Source organism: Pelophylax lessonae (assembly GCF_965119305.1).
Source record: "Pelophylax lessonae genome assembly, chromosome: 1".
NCBI lineage: Eukaryota > Metazoa > Chordata > Amphibia > Anura > Ranidae > Pelophylax > Pelophylax lessonae.
This window is the reverse complement of record NC_138768.1, coordinates 480,565,153-480,581,953: the sequence shown is the minus strand read 5'-3', so window position 1 is coordinate 480,581,953 and position 16,801 is coordinate 480,565,153. Positions and strand designations below refer to the sequence as shown.

General features: G+C 48.1%; 1 protein-coding gene and 1 pseudogene across 2 annotated transcripts in view; one reads left to right on the top strand and one right to left on the bottom strand.

Annotated features, from left to right (window-relative positions):
- Window positions 1–16,801, bottom strand: part of CACTIN (cactin, spliceosome C complex subunit) — a 473,103-nt gene that overhangs the window by 35,624 nt on the left and 420,678 nt on the right. The gene's annotated exons all lie outside the window — the stretch shown is intronic.
- Window positions 13,814–15,516, top strand: LOC309544495 (annotated as a pseudogene). Its single transcript has one exon. The product of its transcript is annotated as an uncharacterized misc_RNA (transcript).

The following is a 16,801-nucleotide window of genomic DNA, read 5'->3' as shown; positions in this document are numbered from 1 at the left end:
CAGTCATATCGGAAGAGCCCGAACCCCCACAGGAATACATCAGGGGACAGTTACCCACGTGGCAATAATATCCTACTGACAAGAAAACTGTCATACATAGACATTATTTATAAGAGATTGTCTCATTTCCCCTGATCATTTATAATATTGTGCACCGGCCGGTACCCAGTTATTTGTGTTCCATGTGGTTTGTCTTGTTTCTTGTGTAATACTGGTTTTCTGTACACTGATTTTACATATTTTGTATACTGCCCAGTAGTGAACAATCACGTCACATTTAATAAATACTCTGCTATGATCAACACAATTTACAGTTTCCCGATTCATACTTCGCCGACCATATAACCTTTCCCTTTTTTCTGACCTCTGTGCAGAATACTTTTTCATATGCTCAGCATTCAGTCGTCCCAACCCCCAGTTCACATGCAAGATTAAAACTCAACTAGGTGGATAGTACAGAGGCAGCAGAGCCATCTAGTGGCCGAAAAGCATAACAAAAACAAGCATGTAGAATACAATGGTTGTCAGAATACAATTACCCCACCGTATCAGAAGATTCCACCGATGCCCTCCACACCTTCTCAAAATTTTTTGGGCACCCCCTTGAAAGACAGGCCGCTTTATATAGAGGCAGGACAGCATTTACCAACCCCCTCCAAAACAATAGGGAAGGGGGGGGGGTCACCTTCTTCCAGTGCAACAGTATGGCCTTTTTATCATAAAACAACAGGATGGTCAGTAGAGTCCTATGGGCCACCGAGGTAACCACCTCCTTCACCAGACCCAAAAGACAAACGCTCAGGGTCATCAGGACTGAGGTCATCAGCACCCCCCCCCCCCCAGACAGGAGGTAACTTCCGACCAGTATCGCTGGACCAGGGCACAATCCCAAAATACGTGCGTCGCATCCGCCGGGGAGGCGGAGCAGCGCCAACATTCAGCGGAAGAGGTTGGGTAAATTTTGGCCAAATGAGCAGGTGTAGAATACGCCCTATGGATAAACTTAAACCGTGTTGGCTTGTCTCTGGAAGCTATTAAATGTTTGAAGGGTTCAACCCACATGTCGCCCCAGTCCTCACCCTGGAGATCAGGAATTTCTGCAGTCCAGCGTTCCCCTACGCTTAGCAATACTCGGTAGAGTCAGTTTGAACAAGTCCTTGTACACAGTGGACAGCGTCGTAGTAGGGTCCGAATTAGTCAGCATTAACTCCAGGTCAGATGGCAAAGGCTCAATCTTGAAATCAGAAAATTGACACCTAAACGCATGGCGTAGCTGCAAATACCTTAAAAAATGGGTTGTGGGCAGGTCATGACGAGTTCTCAAATTGTCAAAGGTGAGCAGGTCCCCCTCCGTGGTTATTTCTCCTAATGTCTTAACCCCTACAGTAGCCCACACCATAGGATCTGGCAGTTGATAAAAATGAAGGAGCATGGGATTCATCCAAAGGGGGGTAGGCGGGGAGAGCCCAACATAACTGGGACATGCCAACTTCACAGTCTGACCCCATGCCCTAATAGTGGCCATCATGGATGCTGTCAATGGGAGGTCCGAGCCCACTCCCATGTACAATGCCTGACATAAGACAATGCCTGATCTCGTAAGAACCCAAGTGAGCCGCTTCCAGAACCAAGGCAGAGTCCTCCGCATCCGCCCTCAACCAGCGCCGCGCAAACACCATTTGCCCTGCCAGGTAGTACTTACGCCAATCCGGGAGAGCAAGTCCCCCGCTACCCCAGGGCTCCTGGAGGGCCTGTAGGCCTATCCTAGGAACCCCGGGAGACCAAAGGAAAGAACTAATGATACTATCTAACTTGCGAAAAAACATTTTTGGGACCCACAAAGGAGAATGGCGCAAAAAGTACAACACTAATTTCATTTTTAGCAAGGCAACTCGGCCCATCAGGGAGAGCGGGAGCCTCTTCCACACTTGTACCAGCTGCTGGAGCCTAGGAACGAGCTGGAGGAGGTTTAAGGTATAGTAGTCCCTCGGTGTCTAGTGACACGGACCCCCAGGTAGGTAAAGGCATCAACCCAACATAGGGAAGGGCCATCGCCCGCAACCGGTCTAGGCATCTCAGTCAGGGGAGGGCTGGCAGCCTTAGGCCTGGGGGGCAAGTCCAGTCAAGTGGCCTATTGAACCATGGAATCAGTTCACCATCCATGCCCACCTGGTTTTTGGACTGACAGCTGTATACAGTGTCTGGCCCCTACATTAATCCAGCCCTGAGTGCGGCCTTTTTACTAGTTTTTATCACTTTTCAGAGTGGCCTGGGGGGCAATTGCCACCCTGCCCCCCTTGCCAGTCCTTCCCTGATCTCAGTCAAGGAGAGTATCGAGGACTTCCCCCAATTCACCTTGAGCCCTGAATACTTACCAAAATCATCCAAAATTTGCAGAACAGCTCGCAATGAGGGACCGGGGTCGCTAAGGAATAGGAGCATGTCGTCGGCATATAATGCCACCCACTCCCTAATAGAGCCCACTTGGATAGCCTCGAATCCTTGTGAAGCGCGCAGTGCAATAGCAACAGTTTGAATGGTAAGGGCGAACAAGAAGGGGTAAAGGGGGCAACCCCTACCCACCCTAAAATACACAGAGGTCAATAAACCTAACCAAATGACTGTAGGAGGGGAGGTATATAGCAATTTCACCCAGGTCCTAAACTTGGAGCCAAAACCCATTAGTTTCAGGACAGCATGCATATAGGCCCAATCGACAGAGTCAAAGACCTTTTAAATATCAAGAGACCACGACTCGCTGTGAATGAGCCGCACCCAGGAGTTGGAGGTGGGTAAAGAGACGCCTGATGTTGGTATCTACCGATTTCCCCGGCATGAAGCCCGTCTGGTCAGGGTCGACCAAAGTGTGTCAGGGTCGGCATTCAGGAGTGCTATGGGCCTATAGGAGGAACAGTCCAAGAGATCCTTACCTGGCTTCGCTAATAACTACATATAAGCATCCAGCATAGAAGAGGGAAGAACCTCCCTATCCAGACAGTGTTGAAATAAGGAACTAAGGCGTGGGGCCAACTGTTCAGAAAACGTTTTATAAAAAGGTCCACAGGGAAGTCATCAGGACCCAGAGCTTTCTGTTGCAGAAAGGCCGCGATGGACCTTTCCACTTCCAGTGGAGTGATCGGGGCATCTAAAATGTCTCTGTCTTCATCAGTCAGGGTAAGGAGGTCAAGTCCCTGGAGAAGATTCTCCATGGCAGAGTGGTCATAGTCTGAGGCCGGGGCATATAAAGATTCAAAATAATTCCTGAACTCCTCTAAAATATCCCTGGGGTCAGTCAATACGTCACCACCGGGGCCTCTAATGAGCGGAATGTTTATCGGAGCCCGCTGATCAGCCACCAGCATGGCTAAGAGTTTGACAGATAATCCCCCTGCGCAAAAGTGGATGCCCTGTGGTGAGAAGCCTCGGTGTGTGCAAGATCAGACAGGTGAAGCGAGAGAAGGCGGAACGTAGCTGGAGTCTGACGGCGAGTCTGAATAATCCTTCGCCCTCTCTCTCTCTCCACCCCCTGTAAGGACTGAAGTTCACTGTTGTGGTCTCGTCTAGCAGACTTAGTACCAGACATACATTCCCCTTTGGCCACCGCCTTAAAGGCCTCCCAAACCACCACAGGTTCAGCTGAGTCTTCATTGTTCGCCCAGTATGATTGAATCGCCTGCACTTGGTGGTAGGCAACCTGCTCATGCTGAAGCCAGCCCGGGGACAGTCTCCAGCCCCGCTCTCTAGCCCCCGTATGGAGGTGCACAGTCAAGAGAAGCGGGTTATGGTCAGACAACCCCCCAGCCAGGTACTCGGCAGCGGACAAAAGTGACTGAAGGCGAACATTACCAAAGGCCAGATCAATCCTGGCCGCGAACGGTGTGTGGTGGAAAGGTGGGAATATTCTCTACAATCAGGATGCTTCCATCTCCAAAGCTCAACCAAACCCATTGCGTATGCCCAGGCAACAAGGTCCACCGAGGCCTGCCGGGTGGGGTTTGGAAGTATCCAGAACACAGTCTAAAATGGCATTAAAGTCACCCATTAACAACATAGGTAGAGAAGCGTAGGCAGAAAGCTTATCAAGTAAATCATACAACATTTACATAGTTACATAGTTTGTGAGGTTGAAAAAAGACAATCACCCAGTTCAACCTAAGATGTGTGTGTGTGTTAGTACATTGTATACCCCTGTATGTTGTGGTCTTTAAGGTGCCCATCTAATAGTTTTTTGAAACTATCGATGCTCCCTGCTGATACCACTGCTTGTGAAAGCGAATTCCACATCCTTACTGCTCTGACAGTGAAGAACCCCTTACGTATTTTAAGGTTACAGTTTTTCCTCTAGTTTTAGTGAGTGGCCACGTGTCTTATTGTATTCCCTTTCTCTAAAAAGTTTGTTCCTTATGTTAGGGTCCTCACCAGTATAGTATTTGTAAATTCATATCATATCCCCCCTCAAGCGTCTCTTCTCCAGAGAGAATAAGTTCAATGCTTGTAGTCTTTTCTCATAGCCGATGCCCTCGATTCCCCTAATAATGTTTGTTGCCCTTCTCTGGACTCTCTCCAGTTCCAGCACATGCTTCCTGAGGACTGGTGCCCAGAACTGGACAGCATACTCCAGATGTGGTCGGACCAGAGTCTTGTAGAGTGGGAGAATAATCTCTTTATTTCTGGAGTGAATCCCCTTTTTTATACATGCCAGTATTCTGTTGGCTTGGCATTGCATGCCACTGCCAAGCCTGTTGTCCACTAGAACCCCCAGGTCCTTTTCCATCTTAGATTCACCCAGAGGTTTCCCCCCTCGTGAGTAGCTTGCTTTCGTGTTTCTGACGCCCAAGTGCATTACTTTACATTTTTTAACATTAAACCTCATCTGCCATGTAGTTGCCCACCCCATTATTTTGTTCAGGTCCGCTTGTAAGATTTCCACATCCTGCATAGAAGATATTGGCATGCTTAGTTTAGTACCATCCGCAAATACCGAGATTGTGCTAGATATCCCCTCCTCTAGATCATTTATGAATAAATTAAACAAGATTGGTCCCAGGACAGAACCTTGGGGGACCCCACTTTCCAAACCCGCCCAATCCGAGTACTCCCCATTAATCTTTTAAAGTAAGGGGAGCGCTAATAAATAAAGCTGCAACTAAATCCGATTACCCTGTGAGGATAAATTTGTGTACAAATGAATAAATATATAGTGCGCTAAAATAGTAAACTTGTAGACAATAGGTGTAAATAGGTGTAAAAACCAATTAACTGAAATACAATGTGATCTTGAACACAAAAAGTCCATAAAGATTCATAAAAGTCCTTAGGTGCATATAATCACATCGGTGCTTAAGTGAAAGATCTAATTTCACAACAGGTGAACTCTATAGGAAAATTGTTGACTTTGAAAGGTACAGGTGTTCCCTTTACCAGACTGGTGAAAATAAGGTGCAATAAACTCTCCAAAAAAACATAAGTGCAGTGATGAAGATAGACCAGCTCTGCCCACCTCGTGAACAGTCAAGAGTATGTATCCTCCTACCAGATCAGATTAGGACATAGATGTTAAACAACCTCTGGATATCTTTTCCACCATAAGCAGTGTATATGCCGGATGTTCCCCCAACTATTTGGCTTCCTGTAGTCCCGTGGAAGTAAACTCCGTCCCGGTATTCACAGGTATTCCCCAAAATGGAAAGGGGGGACTAATGGTGCATTATCCTTTATACTTTTATTGCAAAAGATCAAGATTACACTTACATTAAGGATGAGATAATATGCTTCGCTGGAACCCTGTTGATCCGTGGCCGCCTGCAGTGCGGTCCGCGGATTGGTTAGTGACGGTGCGCCTCCTCTCTGACGCGTCTCCTCCGAGCGGACTTCTACCGAGATAGGAGGGATGCCTGTGCCGTCACTTTCGCCTTTAAATACACATTTGTCAGACCCAGTTCTTCCGGTGTCCGCAACAAAAAAACGGATGTGGGCTCTCATGTGTGTAAATCGCTGTAAAACGTTTTATTATGTTGGGGAATGTTTACCAATATATAAGAGAAGTTAAAACCAATATAATATACGGTGTCTTTTCTAATGTAAACACATTGAGTCTTTCAGCATAATACAAAGTGATGTGGGTTAAAAGCCAGGTTCACTTCCTGCTGACACCGGAAGGAATGTTTCCCCAATACCCTTCCACCGTGTCACTAATTGAGAGACGGTGAATGGGACAGCAGTTCTGAATAATAAACTTTAAAAATTTATAAATAAATACATTCCATAAAATGAGTTAAAAATATATTAAATCTTAAGTATTATCCCGAAATTGTTAAAAAAAATCACATATCTGTTATAAAATTTTCATAATTTAGCAAATAAAATTACTTTAAATCCCTTAATGGGAACTCATGGATTAGTAGTTAAAATGTATATGATAAAATCATGATAAATGTCGGAAAAATTAAAAAAGCGTATAAAAATAAAAGAGATGATCAACTGTTATTAATGTGGGCGTTGATATCCCACTCTATATTGTGTCCTAACGGACGATAGCTCTTGAGTTCATAAATCCAGAAGGTTTCCCTTCTGGAAATCGTTCTTTTATGGTTGCTACCTCTCCAATGTGGTACGTATTTCTCTATCACAATCACTTGGAGATTTTTGTGTTTCTTTTGATGGCAAGTTGCAAAATGTTGGGACAGGTTATGTCCTGTGAAACCCTTTGCAATATTTGCCAGATGCTCTCCTATCCGTATACAACCAGTACGTATGGTCCTACCCACGTATTGTTGCCCGCAGCTGCATTGTAGGAGGTATACCACTCCTTTGGTGTGGCATTAAATGAAAAGGTTTAATTTCATAACTTTTGCCTGTAACTGATGATGAGAATTTGTTGGTTTTAATAGTGTTGGAATCCCTACAGATCCTACAAGGGAAAAAACCCTTCATAGCAGGGAACATCCTAGGAATGGAGGGCTTCTCAATGGGATTGGGTGCTACAAGATGTTTTAAATTGGGGGCTTTTTTATATATAATTTAAGGTCTATTGGGAAGCAATGGCCCAAGGACCTTGTCACCCTGTAGTACTCCCCAATATTTTTTGAAGGTGTGATTCAACCATTTGTAGTTGTTGGAGAACTGGGTAACAAACACATAATCAAATGGCTGTTTGGTATTATGAGAGTTCTTTTTCTCTTTATTGGTTGTTTAACATCTATGTCCTAATCTGATCTGGTAAGAGGATACATACTCTTGACTGTTCACGAGGTGGGCAGAGCTGGTCTATCTTCATCACTACACTTATGGTTTTTTGGAGAGTTTATTGCACCTTATTTTCACCCCTCTGGTAAGGGGAACACCTGCACCTTTCTAAGTCAACAGAGTTCACCTGTTGTGAAATGAGATCTTTCATTTAACCACTTTACCACCGGAGGATTTTGCTGTCTTACGTCTGGGCCACTTTTTGCGACTTTAACTGACAATTGCACGGTCATGCAACGCCATACCCAAACAAAAATTTATGTCCTTTTTTTCCCATAAACAGAGCTTTCTTTTGGTGGTATTTGATCACCTGTGCGATTTTTACTTTTTTCGCTATAAACAAAAAAAGAGCAACAATTTTGAAAAAATAACAATATTTTTCACATTTTTTTTTACATGAAATTCCCCCCCCCCCCCCCAAAAAAAATGTAAAAAACTGAATTTTTGTAAAATCTTACCTGTAAAATTCCTTTCTCTGAGTCCTCCGACAGTCGCTGCCTCCTCTAAGTCATCACTATTGGGTATTGTCCACCTATCCGTAGGAATAGCTAGGCATATAGACTTAGTCAAAAGACAAAAGGCATTAGCATGTACACACCAACGGGGGCTGTCCCATCTGGTCAATACCCCCCCTGCATCACCACTCCCAACTCAGTTTGGTAGCATAGCAGTAGGTAATAAGAACCCCAAAAAGAGGGGCGGGGGCGGCGACTGTCGGAGGACTCAGAGAAAGGAATCTTACACGCACTGTAAGAACCAACTGGGCAACAGCAACAAACAATGCTCAACAGGAGCAACAGCCCAGGAAAGCAAATGCCAACAGCCAGGGACCCAGGAAAAAACCAAGGGTCCATCATGGCACAGCCGCACTGAGAACTTTGCGGCCAAAGGAAGCATTAGTTGATGCCAGAACGTCTACTTTGTAGAACTTGGAAAAAGTGTGCAAGTCCACGCCTTGCACACCTGGGCCACCGAGGCCCGATGCCAATAGGCCCAGGAAGTACTCAAAGACCTGGTAGAGTGCGCCTTAACAGGGAAGGGCGGAACCCGTTCCTTCAAGGCGTAAGCCTGCTCAATGGTCAGTCTGATCCATTTGGCAATAGTTGCTGCAGACGCAGCCATGCCCTTCCGAGGTCCCTCAGGAAGGACAAAGAGGGAATCCGTCTTCCGAAAGGATTCCGTAGACTTCAGGTAAACCCTGATCGCCCTAACAACATCCAAGGAATGCAAAGCAATCTCCTTCGGATGTTTAGGCTTCGTACAAAGCGAAGGCAGGACAATGTCCTCATTAAGGTGATAATCAGAGATCACCTTGGGAAGGAAGGATGGGGGTGGTCGCAAAACCACCATATCCCTGTGAATTATCAAGTAAGGGGAACGGCAAGACAACGCCGCCAGTTCCGACACTCTACGAGCCGAAGTGATCGCCACAAGAAAAGCAACCTTTTTCGACAGCAGAGGCAACGATATCTCCCTGATATTCTCGAAGGGAGCACGCTGCAAAGCGGACAGGACCAAATTCAAGTCCCATGGATGTAAAGGCTCCTTCCTAGGAGGAGCCAAATGTCGCACACCTTGAATGAAGGTGCGCACCAAGGAATGAGACGCCACAGGGCATTGGAAAAGGACCGCCAGTGCTGACACCTGGCCCTTTATTGTGGCCAGCGCCAGGCGCTGATCCACTCCAGACTGGAGGAAAGCCAAGATCCTCGACACCGAGTAAGAACGAGGGGAAAACCCCCTGGACTCACACCAGGTGAAGTAGGCCTTCCAGGTACGGTAATAGATCTTACCAGAGGAAGATTTCCTAGCCTTGATCAGGGTAGGATTAACCTCAGGAGATAGACCCTTGTCCTTCAAGACCTGGGTCTCAACAGCCAAGCCGTTAAAGCCAGCGACCGTAAAGCAGGGTGGAAGATCGGACCTTGAGACAGAAGATCTTCCCGCAGAGGCAGGCGCCACAAAGGTGCCACTGCCAGGTGAACAACGTCGGCGTACCAGGACGGGCGAGGCCAGTCCGGTGCCACCAGAATCACCATGTGCGGTTCCGAGGCCAATCTGCGAAGGAACCGGGATAGTAACTGAATCGGAGGAAAGGCGTACATCAGCCGATACTGATGCCAAGGGGCCACCAACGCATCCGAGGCATCCGCCAACGGATCGCGCGTTCTTGCCACGAAGCTTTCCACCTTTCGGTTTAGCCGAGATGCGAACAGATCCACATCTGGGGATCCCCACTTCGCACACAGCATCTGAAAGACCTCCGGATGCAGGGACCATTCCCCCTGGTCCAGGGTCTGGCGGCTCAGATAGTCGGCCTGCCAATTGTCCACACCCGGAATGTGAACTGCCGAGATCGCCGGGACATGAGCCTCGGCCCAAGACAGAATGTCGGTCACCTCCCGGGCAGCTCGAGCACTCCTGGTGCCCCCTTGGTGGTTGATGTAAGCCACCGCGGTAGCATTGTCCGTCTGTACACGAACAGGCAGGCCCTGGAGACGGTCCGACCACTGGAAGAGACAGAGTTTTATTGCTCTTAGTTCCAGCACATTTATCGGGAGGGAGGATTCCTCCTCCGACCAAGTGCCCTGGGCAGACAGGTTGCCCAGGACTCCACCCCAGCCCGACAGGCTGGCGTCCGTGGTAACCACCGTCCACACTAACGGACGGAAGGACTTGCCTTCCGCCACCGCCGGGGACTGGATCCACCACAGAAGAGCCAATCTGGTCTGGCGACTCAAGGAGACATCCAGATCCAAAGACTGAGGAAGTCTGTCCCACCTGGCCAGGATCTCCGCCTGGAGAGCCCGCGTGTGGAACTGGGCAAAGGGAATCGCCTCGAAGGCCGACACCATCAACCCCAGGCCCCGCATGCAGGTCCTGAGTGACGAGGACTGATTGTCCCTGAGGGACCTGAGTTCGTCCCGCAAAGTCCGGAGCTTGTCCTCCGGCAAGAACACCTTTGCCTGAGCAGAGTCCAGAACCATTCCCAGATAGGGAAGGCGAAGCGACGGAGACGACGCTGATTTCTGAACGTTGATGGTCCATCCGAACTCCTGAAGCGTCTGTACCGTAATGGACAGGTCGCGCACAAGGTCCTGGCTGGCCCTCGATCTCAGAAGCAGATCGTCCAGGTACCCCAGGACCGCAATGCCCTGGGCCCGTAGCAGGCCCAGAACCGGTGCCAACACCTTGGTGAAGACCCTTGGAGCCGAAGCGAGACCGAAAGGTAATGCCACAAACTGGTAGTGGTCCTCTGCGATAGCAAACCGAAGATACCGCTGATGACCCTCGAAAATGGGGATGTGCAGATACGCATCCTTCAGATCTATCGAAGCCAGGAATTCTCCCGGACTCAAGGAGGCCACAACCGAATGGAGAGACTCCATTCGAAACTTTCGAACACGCACGAAGCGGTTCAGCGCTTTTAGGTCCAGAATAGGACGCACTTTGCCCTCCTTCCTGGGCACAGTGAACAGATTCGAATAAAACCCCCGAAACCTGTCCCGGTGAGGCACCGGTACAATCACTCCCTGAGCAAGCAGGTCCTGCACCGCCTGATGCAAATCCTGCAGGTGCCCCAGAAGCAGATGAAGATTGGAGGGAAAGAATCTGTCCGCCGGCCTGGAAAGGAATTCGATCTTGTAACCTGATCGAACGATTTCCTCTACCCACCTGTCCGATACCCGGAGCAGCCAAGGTTGAAGGAAACCGCGCAAACGTCCCCCCACCCCTGAAATGGGTGAGGGCGCCCCTTCAGGCAGAGGTGCATTATCCCGCCGAGCCGGCGATGCCGGTCTTCTGCTTACCCGCCCAGGGCTTCTTCTGGTTGCTCTGGGCCTTGAAGGGCTTGCCCTTGCATTGGTTCCGAAAGGCACGAAAGGACCCCTGAGTGGATCTAGGCGCAGAACCCCGCTTGCCTCGGAAGGACTTGTTCTTCGGGTTCTGGGGTAGCATAGTGCTCTTGCCCCCCGTGACGCCTTTCACCAGGGTATCCAATGCCTCGCCGAAAAGGCGAGAGCCAGCATAGGGAAAATCAGCAACTGTTTTCCGTGAGGACTGGTTGGCCGACCAGCTCTTCAGCTATATCAGTCGCCGGTTAAGCACCGCGACACTCGAGAGGCGAGCCACCAAGGGGGCCTCATTTAAGGCTGCATCACACAAATACATGACTCCTTGGTGGATCTAGTCCACCATTTCCAGTCGGGCAGGCGGCACGTCGTCAGACACTAGGTTGTTTCTAAACACCTTGATCCAATCAGCCACCGCCTGAGCCACCATAACGGACGCGAAAACGGGTTTGAGCAACGAACCCGCCACCGTATAGGAATGGCGGGCTAGAGACTCCAACCGCCGGTCCGTGGGATCCCGGAAAACCGGAGTATCCTCAGTAGGAACCAAGGTAGCCTTGTTCAGTACAGCCACAGTGTGATCTACCTGAGGAGGCACACACACCATCGCGATTCCGTAGCCGGCGCAAAAGGATAAAGCAATTTGAACCGACTAGGCACCACGAATGGACGTTTTAACGTGCGCCACATTTCATTGACAGTGTAATGAAATTCAGCTGGGCAGGGAAAAACCTGCGCAGACTTGCGTGTCCTGTGCGTCCCAAAGAAGGACACCACGCCCGGAGGATTGGGCTCATCCACCAAATGCAAGGCTTCTTTTACAGAAACAATCAACTCATCCATGGTCGCCCGTTCTTCAGGTGACCCTGGGGAGGATGTGTCAACACCCTCCACTTCAGCCTCCCCCTCGGACCCCGGGGGGTCTAAGGATGAGCGGGACCCTGAAAAGGGCACGCTCGCAGCAGCAGCCATATCCCCATCTGAATCAGAAGAGAGAGACAGCCTGGGCCGTTTTCTCGCAGCCCATTCAGACATCAGCATTTCCATATTTGCCACTAAAGTCGCAACTACAGCAGCTAAATCAGGTCGCAGCGGAGCCACAGAACTGGGGCCCCCCACTAAAGCTGGAGGAAACTTGCTTTCCTGAGAATCCATGGCTCAAGAAAAAATTACAGTGCAAAAAAGATGTACTGTCCCCTTAAATAGCGCTGCGGAGTGCGCAGCCCACCGCTACTGTCACAGCTATGAAGACTCCCAAAAGGAGAAAAACTGAGACAGAAGCAGTATGCAGAAGAAGACAGAGAGATGCAGTGCAGAGCCCGCAGATCGTTGCTACCTGTGTCCTTTGCTGCCTGAGAGGAAAAGGAAATGCTGCTGGAAGGGGCTGGCTATAAGCCAGACCTAAGGGAAAATGGCTGCCCATAGGAAATGCATTGGAGGCTTCACTAAGATGGCCGCCGACATGCGGCTGAACTGATCGTTCTACAGCCCACAAAATGGCGGCGGAGGGCGCCAAAACGATCTGTACACTCGCCCCAGAGGGGCCATATCCATGTGCAGTAAAAAACATGGCGGACCGCGCGAACATACCCCCGCAGCGGTCGGCGCACAACACGCACGTCTGCACTCCCAACATGCACCCAAGGTGACACAGGGACCCCCAGCAAAAAACATACAATTTGCACAAAACGAACCCCGCAGGGATCGCACAGGGAGTCACACAGGCACAGACATGGGGACACACAGCAACACAGACTGCCACCCCAGACAGAGGCCCCACACAGAAAAGTACTTACCTGTACCCGATGGCGTGGGGGAGCCTCTATGCACGGATAAACCTCTGTCCTCTCCTGACAGGGAGTGCCGTGAGCCAGGGACATGAAGCTGCTGCAGCGCAGACGAGTCCTGTGAGGTAGCCACCTCACGGCTGCATCCCTGTAGCGAACAGGGATGGGTCGTTCATAATGCCAGGGCGAACCGTAGCTAAACGCTCGATGGCGGGCTGGGGGTCCATCTGACCCTCTGTGCCCTGGAGAACCAGGGCGGCCAGTCCGAATCCCAGCACCGCATGATCCATCTTCATCCGAAGAATAACTAACTCTAAAGCTGACAAAATAAACAGCTAGTAAAGTGAGAGAAAAAAACTGACATTTTTCAAAGAAAATCAAATGAAAGATATAGGAAGGCTGAGACTGAAGCCCCAGCACAAGGGAGCCTGACTATTCCTGAAAGCTAGGCAAACTAAAACTGAGTTGGGAGTGGTGATGCAGGGGGGGTATTGACCAGATGGGACAGCCCCCATGGGTGTGTACATGCTAATGCCTTTTGTCTTTTGACTAAGTCTATATGCCTAGCTATTCCTACGGATAGGTGGACAATACCCAATTGTGATGACTTAGAGGAGGCGGCGACTGTCGGAGGACGTAAGAGAAATCAAAATTTTTTATCATTTTAGGCCAATTTGTTTTCTGCTACATATTTTTGGTAAAAAAAAAAAAAAAAATCGCAATAAGCGTATTTTGATTGGTTTGCGCAAAAGTTATTGCGTTTACTAACTAAGGGAAAGATTTCTGTAGTTTTTGGTGTTTTTCAGTGCTGGTTTGAAGTACATACTAGTAATACTGCTGTGATTTGTAATGCTTTATGAGAATTGGGAAACTGTATTATTAGTGTGTACTGTGATAGGAGGTTACTAGCTTTGTTTTGGTGGTTTTACAATGTTTAAATGGATAAACAGAAAGGGGGGAGACAGTCGAAAGAGCTCCATCCCAGAGTGGGCAGATTCTAGACACTGGTCTACTCTGGCTAGTGAATTGATCAAGTATCAGGATGCAATTAAAGTGGAAGACCCCCGCCATTGTCTCCTGAATCTTGATTTGTCCCGATATTCGAAATCGGAACAGAAAGCTGCATCTATATTAGGATGGATATTTTTGCAGGCGCTCATCAATGAGACAAAAAAGAGGGAAGCTGTTGAGATGGAACTGCAGGCAGTAACAGATCAACTTCAAATCCTAAAAGAATGTTTTAGATCTTCCGAAAAACATAGGGAGGAAATGGAAACACAGTTTTCAGAGTATGTAGTGAGAACCGTGAATAAGCAGCGTAAGAAAAGAGGTAGAAGATTACCAGGAAATTATGCTGCAGTAAAAGTACGTACCCTGGTTACTAGGGGTGACTGGGAAGAATTAGCATATTGGTCAGGATCAGATACAGATGAAGAGATTGAAATTGTAGAGGAGTTAGAAGAAGGCAAAGTTCGTCCCATTGTTACTACCAGACAGAGACGAGAGGTGACAGAGCGAACTAGCACCAGTGGGGGTAATGCTCTTTCATCTTCTGAAGAGACCTCACATTCTGCCGCGCAGGCTGCTGAGCAACAGTATACAGAGGAGACTAGGTCTTACACAGCAGGGGAGCTAACAGAGTTAGGACAAAAGTTTGCACAAAGATCAGGAGAAACTTTGCTAACATGGGTTCTGCGTGTATGGGATCTGGGGGGAGATGGAATTCTTTTGTCTAACAGAGAGGCAGTGGGATTAGGTAGCATGGCTAAAGATCCCAGAGTAAGACTTTATCTGCGCAGAGCTAGAGACACTACTGTTGTCTTTTCTCTATTGCATCTGATAAGAGATTCTATAGTCCAAGTTCATGACACTCCCACAGAACTTATGGATTTAACTCCTTGGCGCACAATTGGAGAAGGAATTCACAGGCTGCGAGAGTATGGGTGTGTAAGTGGATTGATTGCAGATCCTCTAGTAGAAACTCCTACTGTGCATAATTGGATAGGACCTGATATGGCTTTGTTCACGGCACATATGAGAAATAAGTTGCTGGCAGGTGCTCCTTCACACTTAAAAGCTCCATTGTTTACAATGTTGAGTGCTATTGATGCAAGAACGAGAAGGTACATGAGGCAGCTGCTTTACTGGGACAATTAGGCGAGTTGGAAAGAGTCGGAGACAGGGTTAAACAAAGGAATGTGGAGGTGAAAAATCCTGTAGAGGGAGGCTGAAGATTACACGAAAGCAGTTATTTTTAGATCTTTTGCAGAGTGGTGTACCAATATCAGATATTGATGGCATCTCAACAAGTTCTCTATTAAAACGATGGAAAGATTTAAAATCACAAGGGAAATTAAAATCTAGCTTGCCTAAGAGGGTTGCAACCAGTGATGTTGAGGATGTCCTTGTTTTTCCTTCTGCCCCTCCTGTGGAGAGAAAGCCAAACCCTTATGGGGCGGCAGCAGAAGAGTTAATGAAACACAAAAAGAAATTTGGAAGCAGAGGATGGGAAGTGCCCACTCCTCTGGAGTGACAGGAGGGCGGATCCTCTGTGTCACTGGTTCAAGTTAACATGCTGAAACCAGGGGACCGTCGCCCATATGCATCAGTGGCAATATATTGGCAAGGACAACACAGACACTGGAGCTGAAGTGACTTTGTTTCACAGCATCAAAAGTAAAAACCATACAGGGGTAGTAGCAATTGAAGGGCTGGGAGTACAACATACATTTGCTCACAAGGTGTACTGCAGATTGCAAATTGGAAATGCACACGTTCTAATATCTGAGCTACCTGATAACATACTGGGAATGGATATATTGAGGGGTCAGACAATCCAAACTGATGCAGGTGTGTTTTCATTTGGTAACTCAGTGCGTTCTTTCTTTGTGTCTGCAGTAAAACCTATCATCAGGGACATGCCAAGTGGACGCCAGTGTACATTCCTCCGCCCAAACACCCTGTCAATCTTAAGCAGTACCGCATACCTGGAGGACACCAAGAAGTGACTGACACAATACAGGCCTTGCTGGATGTAGGAGTGTTCAGGCCTGCAGTGAGCCTCTTTAACTCACCTATCTTTCCTGTAAGAAAACCGGATGGAACTTATAGGATGACCATAGACTATCGAGGGTTAAAAACAAAGTGGCTCCACCTCTTGCAGCTGCTGTCCCAGATATGGTGTCACTTGTAGAGACTATTTCTCAAACCGCTGGAGAATGGCATGCAGTGTTGGATTTAGTGAATGCTTTTTTCTCCATTGCTATTGATGAAGAATCACAAGATCAATTTGCTTTTACCTGGGAAGGAAAACAATATACAGCCAATGTTGTACCTCAGGGCTACTTACATAGTCCAACAATTTGCCATGGATTGGTAGCCAGGGATCTGGCTATGTTACCAAAACTGGACTGTAAATTATATCATTATATTGATATCATGCTCTCTGGTAATACAGGACAAGCAAGACATGACTTGACTACAGTGCAGGCTCATATGCAGAACAGAGGATGGGCCATTAACCCTACAAAGATTCAAGGACCAGCTATGAGCGTCAAATTTCTAGGAATGATTTGGTCTGGGCTCATCAAGACTATTCCACAACCTGTATTAGACTCTAAGCCTCCAAAAAATGTGAAAGAGGCTCAGAGTTTACTCGGTTTACTGGGCTTTTGGAGACCTTTCATTCCTCACTTAAGCCTCATTCTCCGGCCAATCTACAATGTTACTCGGAAAAAGACTGTATTTTTATGGGGACAAGACCAGCAGTTGGCACTAGACACTGCCAAAGAGACTGTAAGAACACATCACTCATTAGGCCCCTTGAAACCAGATCAGCCTTTCATCCTAGATGTGACTGCAACGGAACATGGAATGTCGTGGGGTCTGTGGCAGAAAGGCTCAAATCCGAGGGATCGG